At 51.3% G+C, this 10,637-nt stretch overlaps 1 protein-coding gene and 1 non-coding gene across 3 annotated transcripts in view; one reads left to right on the forward strand and one right to left on the reverse strand.

Moving 5' to 3' along the window:
- The window catches only part of HIP1 (huntingtin interacting protein 1), a 156,005-nt gene that overhangs the window by 83,307 nt on the left and 62,061 nt on the right, over positions 1-10,637 (reverse strand). The window lies entirely within an intron of this gene.
- Positions 1,817-1,889, forward strand: TRNAG-UCC (transfer RNA glycine (anticodon UCC)). The gene has a single exon. It is a non-coding gene; the product is annotated as a tRNA-Gly (tRNA).

A 10,637-nucleotide genomic window follows, 5' to 3' on the forward strand; every position in this document is an offset into this window, starting at 1 on the left:
GGGGGCGGGGGAGGCGCGGCCCGTCGCGGTGGAGCGCCCGGGGGCCGGGGAATCCCGAAATCTGCGGCAGGCGCCCGAGCCGCCGCGGCGGTAGCGGTGACGGTGGTGGCGGTGCGGGGATGCCGGGCGGGGTGGGATCAATGGACGGATTCCCGGGGCCGGAGCCTGCGGCCCGGGCGCGCGGCGAGGGTGTGATTTGAATAACAAAAGGTCGCTTCTCGCCGAGGCCCGCGGCCAGGATCGCTGAGCCCGCAGCGAGGCCGCCGGGGAGTGAGTGTGAGTGTGAGTGTGTGCGCGGGTGTGCGCGTTTGGGTGGTGGGGTCAGTGGGACTCAGGAAGTGGGCGGCGGAGGCAGCTGAAAAGCGGGGAGAGCTGGGGGGCGCACGGAGCCGACATTCCAGTGGGGGCAGGGGGTCTGCTCGGCCCCTCCCCACTGGGCTTCACTGGACAAAGGCGGAATTCAAACCCAGTGGTTAGCCGCCTGCGGCTAATCCGGAGGGGACGCCCAGAAGAGTCTGGGGTCCGCAAACGGACGAATAGCAGGAAGTGGTACAGCTATCCCCGGAAGGCTTCGAGGACCCCCGCAAGGGAGCCCAGAGCCAACCTGCCTACTGGCTTCTAAATGATGTCTGCCCTGAGCTCAGAGCCCCTTTCTCTCAAGCCAGACTCCCTTACTCATGCCTAGTCTGCCTAAGAGAAATGGGAGACTGACTCCTCTCTGCAAGGAGATGCGGCTGGTGTCGGAAAAAGGGCTCCTGGCAAATGCTCTTTTGGGGCACGGTCTCCAGAAAAAGGCTGGAGGCCCAAGCCTATGGTTTCAACACAGGCTGCCTCACATCCTTGGAGGAGCAGTTGGAAGCAGCCTTCCAGCTCAGCGGAGTCAGCAGGGACCTCAGTCCACTTACACCAACGCTGCTTTACAGGGTAAGGAAACTGAGGCCCAGAGAAGGGGAATGATTTGTCCCAGGTCACACACCTGGCAAGAAATGAGGGCAGAAGAAACCTCACTAAGGACAGTGCAGCCCAAGCTCAAAAGAGCTTCTCATGCTGCCACGGAGTGAAATCCGTTTTTGTAAACAGGTGACAGGATGCATCCACAACGCTGGCCCTCTGACCCACACCGAGGGGCTGGGGAGGCATCACTGCTAAGTCCCCCATCCTGGCCCCAGGACCTGCTGGGCTGACTAGGGCAGCACCCTCCCCTTCAAAGCTGAGTTCTTGATCTATGTCATAGGGGCTGTTTCTCTGCCTGCCTTCTAGGGGGATGTGAGAACCCGATGATATAAAAGATGATATAAATAAGATATAAAAGCAAAAGTACAGGAAGGTCATGGTGGTTATTTTTACTTCCAGCTCCGGGGCCCAGTCCAGGGTCCCTCAGCTTCAGGAACGGGCTCTCTGAGCCCAGGTCTCTCTGTCTAACCCTGAGTCTGGACCGCACACTGACTCTCCCGCCCCACCCCAGGGCTGTCCCTGGCAAGCCCAGCTCTTCCAGCACTGTGCCCCAGCCAGGGAAGGCAGGAGGGTGCCCTGGTCAGTTCTGGTATTCTGGGCTCCCATAGACCCTGCTACTGACATGTCCACAAGAGTCAACCCAAATGAGGTACAAGGCAGGAGGGAAGCATGCCACCACTTCCTCATCCTCCAACCCGGACACCCAAGGGAGGTCAGGGCCAGGTGAGCCAGCAGGAGTCACCCAATGCAGAAGTGAGTGTTGGATTATCTGCTGGTTGTTTAAATGGACAACCACCTTTTTTCTTTAAAAAAAAAAAAAAAAGATAGATTTCATGTTTTAAAATATTATGAACCCAGGACTTCCCTGGCGGTCCAGTGGTTAAGACTCTGCGCTTCCAACGCAGGGGCCACAGGTTCAATCCCTGGTCGGGGAGCTAAGATCCCATACGCTGTGCCTCGCGGCCAAAATAATAATAACAATAATAATACATGAAAATAAAAATATTATGAACCCTTAGGCCTGGGGTTGATCAAGTTCTCCCAATAGATCTTGACATCTTAGCGGGCAAAGCCCATTTTCTCATTGCTAAAATGGGGATAGTGACACCTGCTTCACACACAGGTGTTAAGGGTTGAATGAAAGATCTTTCCCAAACCTTACCTGTAGTAGGTTGAATGATGCCCCCCCACCCCACCCCGCCGCCGCCACACACACACCACCAAAGATATCAGGTCCTAATCCCTGGAACCTGTAAATACTACTCTACGTGGCAAAGATCATGTGCACATATGATTAAGCCAAGGCTCCTGAGGTGGGAAGAAGACCCTGGATTATCTGCGTAGACCTTTGATGCAGTCTTGGGCATCCTTGTAAAAGGGAGATATGACACGCAGAGGATGTGGAGATTAGAGTGATGTGGCCACAAGCTAAGAAGTGCTGTCAGCCACCAGAAGCTGCAACAGGCAAGGAAGAGATTCTCTCCTAGAGCCTGTGAAAAGAGTGGGCCCCGTCAACACCTTGATTTTGGCCCAGTGATGTGATTTCGGACTTCCGGCCTCCAGAACCAGGAGAGGATCAATTTCTGTTGTTTTAGCTACCAAGTTGATGATAATTTGTTACAATTGACACAGGAAACTAACATACTGCCCAAAGGCAGTGAGGGCCAGTGTCACCGCTCCAGACAGGCCCCTGCCTCAGGGCTGCTCTCTCTGCTGGACTTCTTTGCTGGGGAGCTGCTCTTGTGAAAGAGAGGCCAGCAGGAGCCATGAATAGGGCTGTTCCTCTCCTGCTCCATTTGGGGGGCAGGGGGGGCACCCTGGCAAATAAGAAAGTACCTACAGGCAAGCATACGGATGCACGTGCACACACAACATACAAATACAGGGAAGGAGCAAACAGCTTCTTAAGAGAGCCTGGGCTTCTTTGCCTTGGCTAACCCGTCACCTGCTAGGCCTGCCCAGCACACAAACATCTTTGGGTGCCTGCCTTTCCTGCAACTCTTCTTGGGGTAACAGGTTCAGACTTAGAGAAGAAGTGAAAAGATGGAGGCTTTGCATTCCCCATTCCACAGCGGCTGTGCCACGAGGCATCCTGTGGTCTCAGGTTTTTAAGGAAAGACATTTCTAATTGTGCCACTACACAGAGAAGCAATTTGAAATATGCATGAAACCCAGCTCAGGCTGGAGGAGTCTCTTTTGAATAAACTGGATAGAAAGAGAAACAGTAGGTCAAAATAAGAATGCTGTGCCCCTCAGGCTGCTGTCTTTTCTTCATCAGCTCCAGGTCACTATATTCAACTGTCTACTGGACATCAACACCTGGGGAAGTCTCACAGGCACCTCATACTCAAGGAATCCAAAGATAAAATTTTCTTTTCCCTCTGTTTTCACAATCTGCTCCAGCTTCTTTTTCTGTCTTCACTAATGGTTCCACATCCACTTAGTTCATCAGGCTAGAAACATCAAGGTCAGCCTTAACTCCTCCATTGACAACTGCCACTCTCACCCCATCTAATCAGTTCCCAGGTCCATGCAGTTCTTTCTCGCCAACAGTTTCCAGTCTGTGTCTTCCCTCCCCATACCAATTGCTCCTGCACTGGATAAGACTTTAAACCACAGCCTCCTAACTGGCCTCCCTGCCTCCAGTCGCTACATGTCCAGTTCATCTTCTATACCTTTAGCTGTGACTCCTTACTGGCTGACCCCAAATGGAAACAAAACCAAAATGAAACAGAAAACCCTTCCACAGTTCACCTGGCCCTCAAGGTCCTTACTAACCTGGCCTCATCCCCCTCCATTCTAGCCACCTTCTCCCATCCTTTCCTGTCCACCCCATCAGTGAAGTCCTGGCCCACCTCAGGACACTCCTGGAATGCCCTTCCCACATCCTCAGCTTGGAAGATTCTTTCTCACCCTTTAGAACCCATCTCAAACATCACCTTCTCTACAAAGACATCCCTGACCCATCCAGACATAGCCAGTCACTCAGATTCCCTTCCTGCAATGGACAGCCTCTGGGTATAGCTTGCATCAACCTTGGATGGGGGTGGTCCTTGCCCTGGGCTCTCTCTGCTCACCTGTGAGTTCCCTCAGGCAGAGGCTGAGCCTCCCTGAGTGTCCCACCCCATACTTACTTACCTGCCCCAGGCCTCTTGTCAACCCAAATTCCACACAGGAATCACTGCTCCACCTAACTTCAACTAAGAAGTGCTAAATGGACCCAGGAAGCCGGTACAGAAGGTGCAGAGGGTGTGTCCTGGTGGAGGGTGACACCTACTGGAGAACCGTGATTCTGCCTCCTAGCCCTACAACTACCACACTGAAGACCCCGCTGAGAGGCTCAGGGCTGGGCCTTCGAGTACTTTGAGACATGAGATTCCATTAATTCCCAGTAATGAGGTTTAAACTAAACAATAGGGACTTCCCTGGTGGTCCAATGGGTAAGACTCCGCCCTCCCCATGCAGGGAGCCCAGGTTCAATCCCTGGTTGGGGAACTAGATCCCACATGCATGCCGCAACTAAGAGTGCACAAGCCTCAACTAAAGATTCCGCATGCTGCAACTAGGAATTCCACATGCGGCAACTAAAAGATCCCGCATGCCGCAACGAAGATCCTGAGTGCCTCAACTAAGACCAGTGCAGCCTAAATAAATAAATAATAGGGAGGGTGGGAGGGAGGGAGACAAAGAGGGAAGAGATATGGGAACATATATATATGTATAACTGACTCACTCTGTTATAAAGGAGAAACTAACACACCATTGTAAAGCAAATATACCCCAAAAAAGATGTTAAAAAAAAAAAAAATTATACACAATTTACAAAAAGTATATGCAACTTAAAAATGGCATTGAAAATATTTTATTTTATTAATTTTTAGCTCATGTACTCTCACATTACTTGAAATATACGTTATGCAACAAGTCTAATGCACAATATAATGAATCCTGTCCTTGGACGTAGTACTGAAAAGAGACATAAAGAATGATGAATTATTTTAAGAAACAAAAATTGAAAACAACGTACCCAATAAAGATGTTAAAAAAATAAAAAATAAAAAATAAAATAAAATAAAAAAATAAAAAATAAAAAACAAAAAAACAACTAAACAATACTCCCTACAAAATGGCCTTATATAATGCATGTTACTGTGCTAACTGCTACCACTAACAGTTAGCATATACAGAGGGCTGCAAAGTTTATAAAATGTCTTTTTGCCCATTAACTCATGCAACTCAGGTTAAGGCAGATAGAATAAGTATTATTATTATTACAACACATTTTGCACGTGGGGTGTTGCAGAAGAAAGCCAGAAAAGGCACTGAGATGGGGAGGGGAGGTCCAAAGCTTCTTTAGCTTTGCCTAACGTGTTTTAACATTTCATAAGGACAATGTAATGAAATATTTTACCTGCATCGTAACGGTGGCTGTTAAATTAAATGGTGGCTGTTACATTTCTTTCTCGAAAATGTGGGCTCCGGAGTGAGACAGACCTCAAGTTAAAGTCTGGCTGCATGACTTTCTAGATATGGGTAAGTTCCTTAACCTCTCTGAATTTTAGTTTTCTTTCATGAAAAGAAATAAATATTCTACCTCCCAGGACTGATGTGAAAGTTAAAGCAAACCAGTGCCTGTAAAGCACACTGCACCGTGGGAGGCTGGCCCCAGGCTTGGCGTTAGCACACTCATCTCCCCATTTCCTTGGTGTCTAGTTCCTGAAAAGTTCTAGATATTTTCTTCTTAAAAAGCTGAATTCATAAGAAAAAAGAAACCAAAAAAAAAAAAAAAAAAAAGCCAAGGATAACAGTAGTCATTCTGATTTAAATGACAGTAAGTTAATAGGTTTATAGGGAGAAAAAATATAGAACTACAGCCACTATACCCAGCCGAGCCACAGAGGACATTAACCAGCAGCCACCAGCTGAGTAGATCCTAATATTCCCGTGCGGGCACATCTGCAAACAGAGGCTTGGCCAGGGCGACTGCAATCCCAGCACCGCCTGTGATCCTGGTGGCTCCATCATGGAGTATTTCCACGGGTCTTTGTTTTTTTTTGTTGCGGGCCTCTCACTGTTGTGGCCTCTCCCGCCGCGGAGCACAGGCTCGGGACGCGCAGGCCCGGCGGCCATGGCTCATGGGCCCAGCCGCTCTGCGGCATGTGGGATCTTCCCGGACCGGGGCACGAACCCGTGTCCCCTGCATTGGCAGGTGGACTCTCAACCTCATGGAGTATTTCCACAGGTCTTTCTTTGGACAGAACTTGGCCTTTTCAACGAGTCACTTCGACTCCAGTGGGAAAAGCCTTCCACTACCTCTCTTTGCAGGGGCATGATTACCCTTAAAAGTTGAAAAAAGAAAAAAACCTCAAGATGCATAGAGTCCCCTGACCTAGAATGTATCTCAGGATACCTGAAAGGCAGGGCATCACAAGGCAAGTGGGAAGGGGGGTGCTGCTGGCAGCGGGGGGTGGGAGGTGAGGGGGAACTGTGTCATGCTGTGAATAATAATAGCAATTGATAACGTCTCCTGAGTTCTTACCAGGTGCCAGGCACTATGACAAGTACTTTACAGCAGTTATTTCTTTTAGTCCCCACAACAACCCTGTATACTAAGCATTACTATTATTATCCTTGTTTTACAGATAAGGAAGGAGACCCAGAGAGATTAAGTGCCTTTCCCAGGGCCCCATAGCTAATAGGCAGGGGAGCCAGGGTTGAACGCAGGCAGTGTATTCCAGAGCCCCCGCTCGTAGCCCTTACTCCGCTCGTAGCCCCCTGTTGCGGGTTCACACTGCATTGCACTGGGCAGCATCCTGGGCACCTGGCACTGCCCTACCTGTGGGAAACCTGCCCTCACTGGGGTTGGTAGGAAGTGTGAACTATGTTATTGTTAGTAGGTATTTTAATTTACGGGGTTGTTTTTCTTCATTTTAAAACCTTGTTTATTAATTATATATTAATTACACTGAATTCGGCTGCCTTCCCCTAAGTGATTTGCATAAATCCCCAGTGCCAGGTACATCAGTGATTCAAATGCAGGGCCTGCTAGCTGCCCCTTGGACTTCAACCCTTATTCCCTCTCTACTGTGTGTGCTGCTGTATAATAGGCTTATCTGCTGTGGATATGCAAGGATGGGCCCTAAGAAATGACTCCTTAAGTAGTTAAACATTTCCCCTGAACACACTAAATAGGCCTATATCTTAGAGATACCTGGCACTGTCCCAAATTCTGAAACTGAAGTTAAAATAAATATTGACTATAACACGCCAGAGAGAGAGAAAATGATTGCAGCTTAGGCAGGAAACCGTAATCAATGAATGAGATATCTGGGCATGACCGAGAAAATCCCTTAACCATAGGGGAATGAGGGGAAGTAAAAGAAAAGCAGAGAATACAGAAGGGAGACCCCAGAGTTAAGAAAGTACTAGAAAATAGAGTGAACTGCTAGGTAGTGACTAAAATTCCCACCTCCTTGGTGGTTACAAATGTTATCCCAGCATCTGGAGGTTACAAAGGGAATCAGCCTTCATCCCCACATTATCTTGCCAAAACCTCTTGGCTGGAACCAATGGGAAGTCTTTCCCATGACCTCTTGGAGCATACCTCTAATTTATATGGAATCCTAGTTATTTGCTTTCAATATGCAAATTTCATTCTATAGGAACCTCTCAGCAATACCCAGGTGCTGGTGACATGGTGACAATAAAATGTGAAGCTGATAACTCTCTTGGGGAGGCCCTCGGCTGGCAGGGGCAGCTGGTGGCAAAAAGGTTCCCCACCTGGATGTTTCTGCCGAGCCCTGGATCTCAGTGGGCATCCGTGTGAAACGACTCAGCTCAGTGAGTTGCCACAGCTGCCCCCAGAAGACTCATCCTTTGTGGTCCTGAAGGGCCAGGTTGTCAGAAGCTTAACTCATCTGGAGTCCTGAGCTCACACCACAGCCAGGTACCGGGTCTGCAGGAACCCCTGGCTTTCTTGTGGACAGGCCACCAGCCCTCCTCACCCGGACCAGCCTCAGGTGTGTTGATGTTCACAAGAGGCCCAAACAGGAGCATGGGTGGTAATCTCCATAAATCTCCATTTTGGGCACTGAGCAGGCAGTGCCACCAAATTGGCACAGGGGCTCTGGCCTGGCCTCTGAGCAGCCGCTCAATAAAGGTTTAGCTACTGAAGGGCAGTGTTGAGCCTGCATTAAAAGTAACAAACATCTGTGAGTGGCCTGCCCATCACAGGGTCCATGGGAGCAAGGAACTCACCTGCAACGTGCCAGGCACCAGACCAGATGCTCTGCCTATACTGTCCTGTCTCATCCCCCCAGCTCACAGTTCTACAGATATGGATGCTGAGCTACAGAGAGGCCAGTGTCTTCCCAAGGTCCCATAGATGCGACTATGACAAGTCGTCTGCCTGCAAATTCCCTGCTTTCCCTCTGTATCCACAGCCCACTTTCCCAGGGTAAACTCAGGCACTGCTGGGGCTCAGATCACTGTCCGCTGACAGCTTGTCAGCCTTCCAGGAGCAAGGCCATGGAAGCTCCTCCATCAGCTGGGATGCGTCTGCCCCTGCTGGGACTGCTGGAGATGTCACAGCTACCCCTGGGGACCCTCAGCATAAATGAGTAATGAGAAGAGGCCTGAAGTGCCACTTAGAGCTGGGAAAGGTCAAGGGCTCTGCTATCATCAGGCCCCCTCCAGGACCAAGGGAGTTGAGGGCAATACCCAGGAGCCCGGGGGTGCAGCTCCTGGAAATGCCCCCTCCTGGTCAGGGAAAGGGCCATCCTAGGAGGAAGGGCCAGTGGTCTGGGGTACCCCCTCACTCTGGCACTAAGTGTGCATGAGCCTGAGTGCCTGAGCCCTGGTTTTATCATCTGCGAACCTCCAGATCTAGAATTCTATTTCCAGTCCTGCTTACCAGTGGCTCCCTTTGGGACTTCAGCTGCAGCTGCTAAAGCATCCAGGAAATGTGCTTCCCTCCAGAGAAATGATACACATAAATGGGCTGAGGTATGAGTGGGCACACAGCAGTTTCAAATCGAGAAAACCAGAAGCTCTCAGGCAATTCAAGAGGACTGTGCAGGGCTGCTACCAGGCCCCTGCCAATCCTGGAGCAGCTCTGCATCTGTACAGACAGGGACTGCCCTACACCCCATTTCAACTGCCAGCGCACTTGAACTTGCCTCCTGTGGGGTCCGGGAAAGGAGCGTGTGGATGGAACTGTGGCGGGAGATGGGCAGCTGGGGAAAATCGGAGCACATGCAGGAAGACTGGGTGGCAGGGCTGGGCAGGAGGGTAGTGTGACCAAGCATGGCGAGTGAAACAGGCCATGTGCATCTGTGTGGAAGCGGAGCTGTCTCACCTGAGCAGGCCCACGGGGAGGGAGAGGGAGTCCCAGCTAGGACACTCAGGCTCGTGTAGGCAGCAGAAAGACAGACAGGCTGCTGTGTACGAAGAGCCAGACACAGACTCAAGAGGTAAAGTGGGGCTAGTGACCCTTGGCTTTCGGAGCTGGGCTGAGGCTGGCTGGAGCCCCTGATGAGGGTGGAGGGGAGTCGGGCCACAGAGGGTGGGCTGAGTGATGGCTCCTGCTGCCCCTCCAGCCTGTAGATTCTCTCTTGCCCCGCTGTGTTTGAGGCCAGCCGCTGGGAGTGCTGCCTGGGAGGCTCCAGGGAGGAGACAGGCTGGAAGCTGCAGGTGGTCAAGGGCAGCAGTGGGGAGCCAGGAAGACAGGGCTTCAAGAAGGGAACAACTGGGAAAGGGGAAGGCTGCAGAATGAAGGCGGGGCAGAGGAAGATCTGACCCTGCGGGCTGGGGGCAAGTGGTCCTGTAAAGAGGAATCAGGAGGAATTAGGACAAGGGCCCTGCTTTCCGGGGCACTGCGGGGAGGAACGTGGTCTTCACTGCATTAAGTCCGCCCTGCTGGCTGGCAATGTTCCCAGGGAGGGCCTCTGGCCATGCTGCAGTTTGAGTAGGTGGGGCGCAGAGACGCAGATCCAGGAGTCTCCTGGGAGTCAAGGGAGCCAGGAGGACCATCTGGGAGGCTCGCTTGGTCCTCAGGACAAGAGAACCCAACTCAAGCCAGGCCCAGGTGAAGGCAGTAAAGCTCTCAGAGGATGGGTCATTTGCTGGCTGTGGGCTAAGGGGAATCTTTGTTTCTAAGCCCCTTGGGGGACTTCCCTGGTGGTCCAGTGGTTAAGACTCTGCACTTCCGGGCTTCCCTGGTGGTGCAGTAGTTGAGAGTCCACCTGCCGATGCAGGGGACACGGGTTCGTGCCCTGGTCCGGGAAGATACCACATGCCGTGGAGCGGCTGGGCCTGTGAGCCATGGCCGCTGAGCCTGCGCGTCCAGAGCCTGTGCTCCGCAACGGGAGAGGCCACAGCAATGAGAGGTCCCCATACCGCAAAAAAAAAAAAAAAAAAAAAAAGACTCTGCGCTTCCACTGCAGGGGGCCCGGGTTTGATCCCTGGGGAACTAAGATCCCTCATGCCAAGTGCACCACGGCCAAAAAATTAAAAAAAAAAAAAAAAAGAGCCCTTTGGGACCTTAAGTACAACTTTAAAACTGACCTTTTCCCTTCAGTATTTATAAGGAACTGCGGGCCTCTCACTGTTGTGGCCTCTCCCGTTGCCGAGCACAGGCTCCGGACGCGCAGGCTCAGCGGCCATGGCTCACGGGCCCAGACGCT

This window comes from Lipotes vexillifer, unplaced genomic scaffold (genome assembly GCF_000442215.2).
Source record: "Lipotes vexillifer unplaced genomic scaffold, Lipotes_vexillifer_v1.1 scaffold12, whole genome shotgun sequence".
In the NCBI taxonomy this organism is placed as follows: domain Eukaryota; kingdom Metazoa; phylum Chordata; class Mammalia; order Artiodactyla; family Lipotidae; genus Lipotes; species Lipotes vexillifer.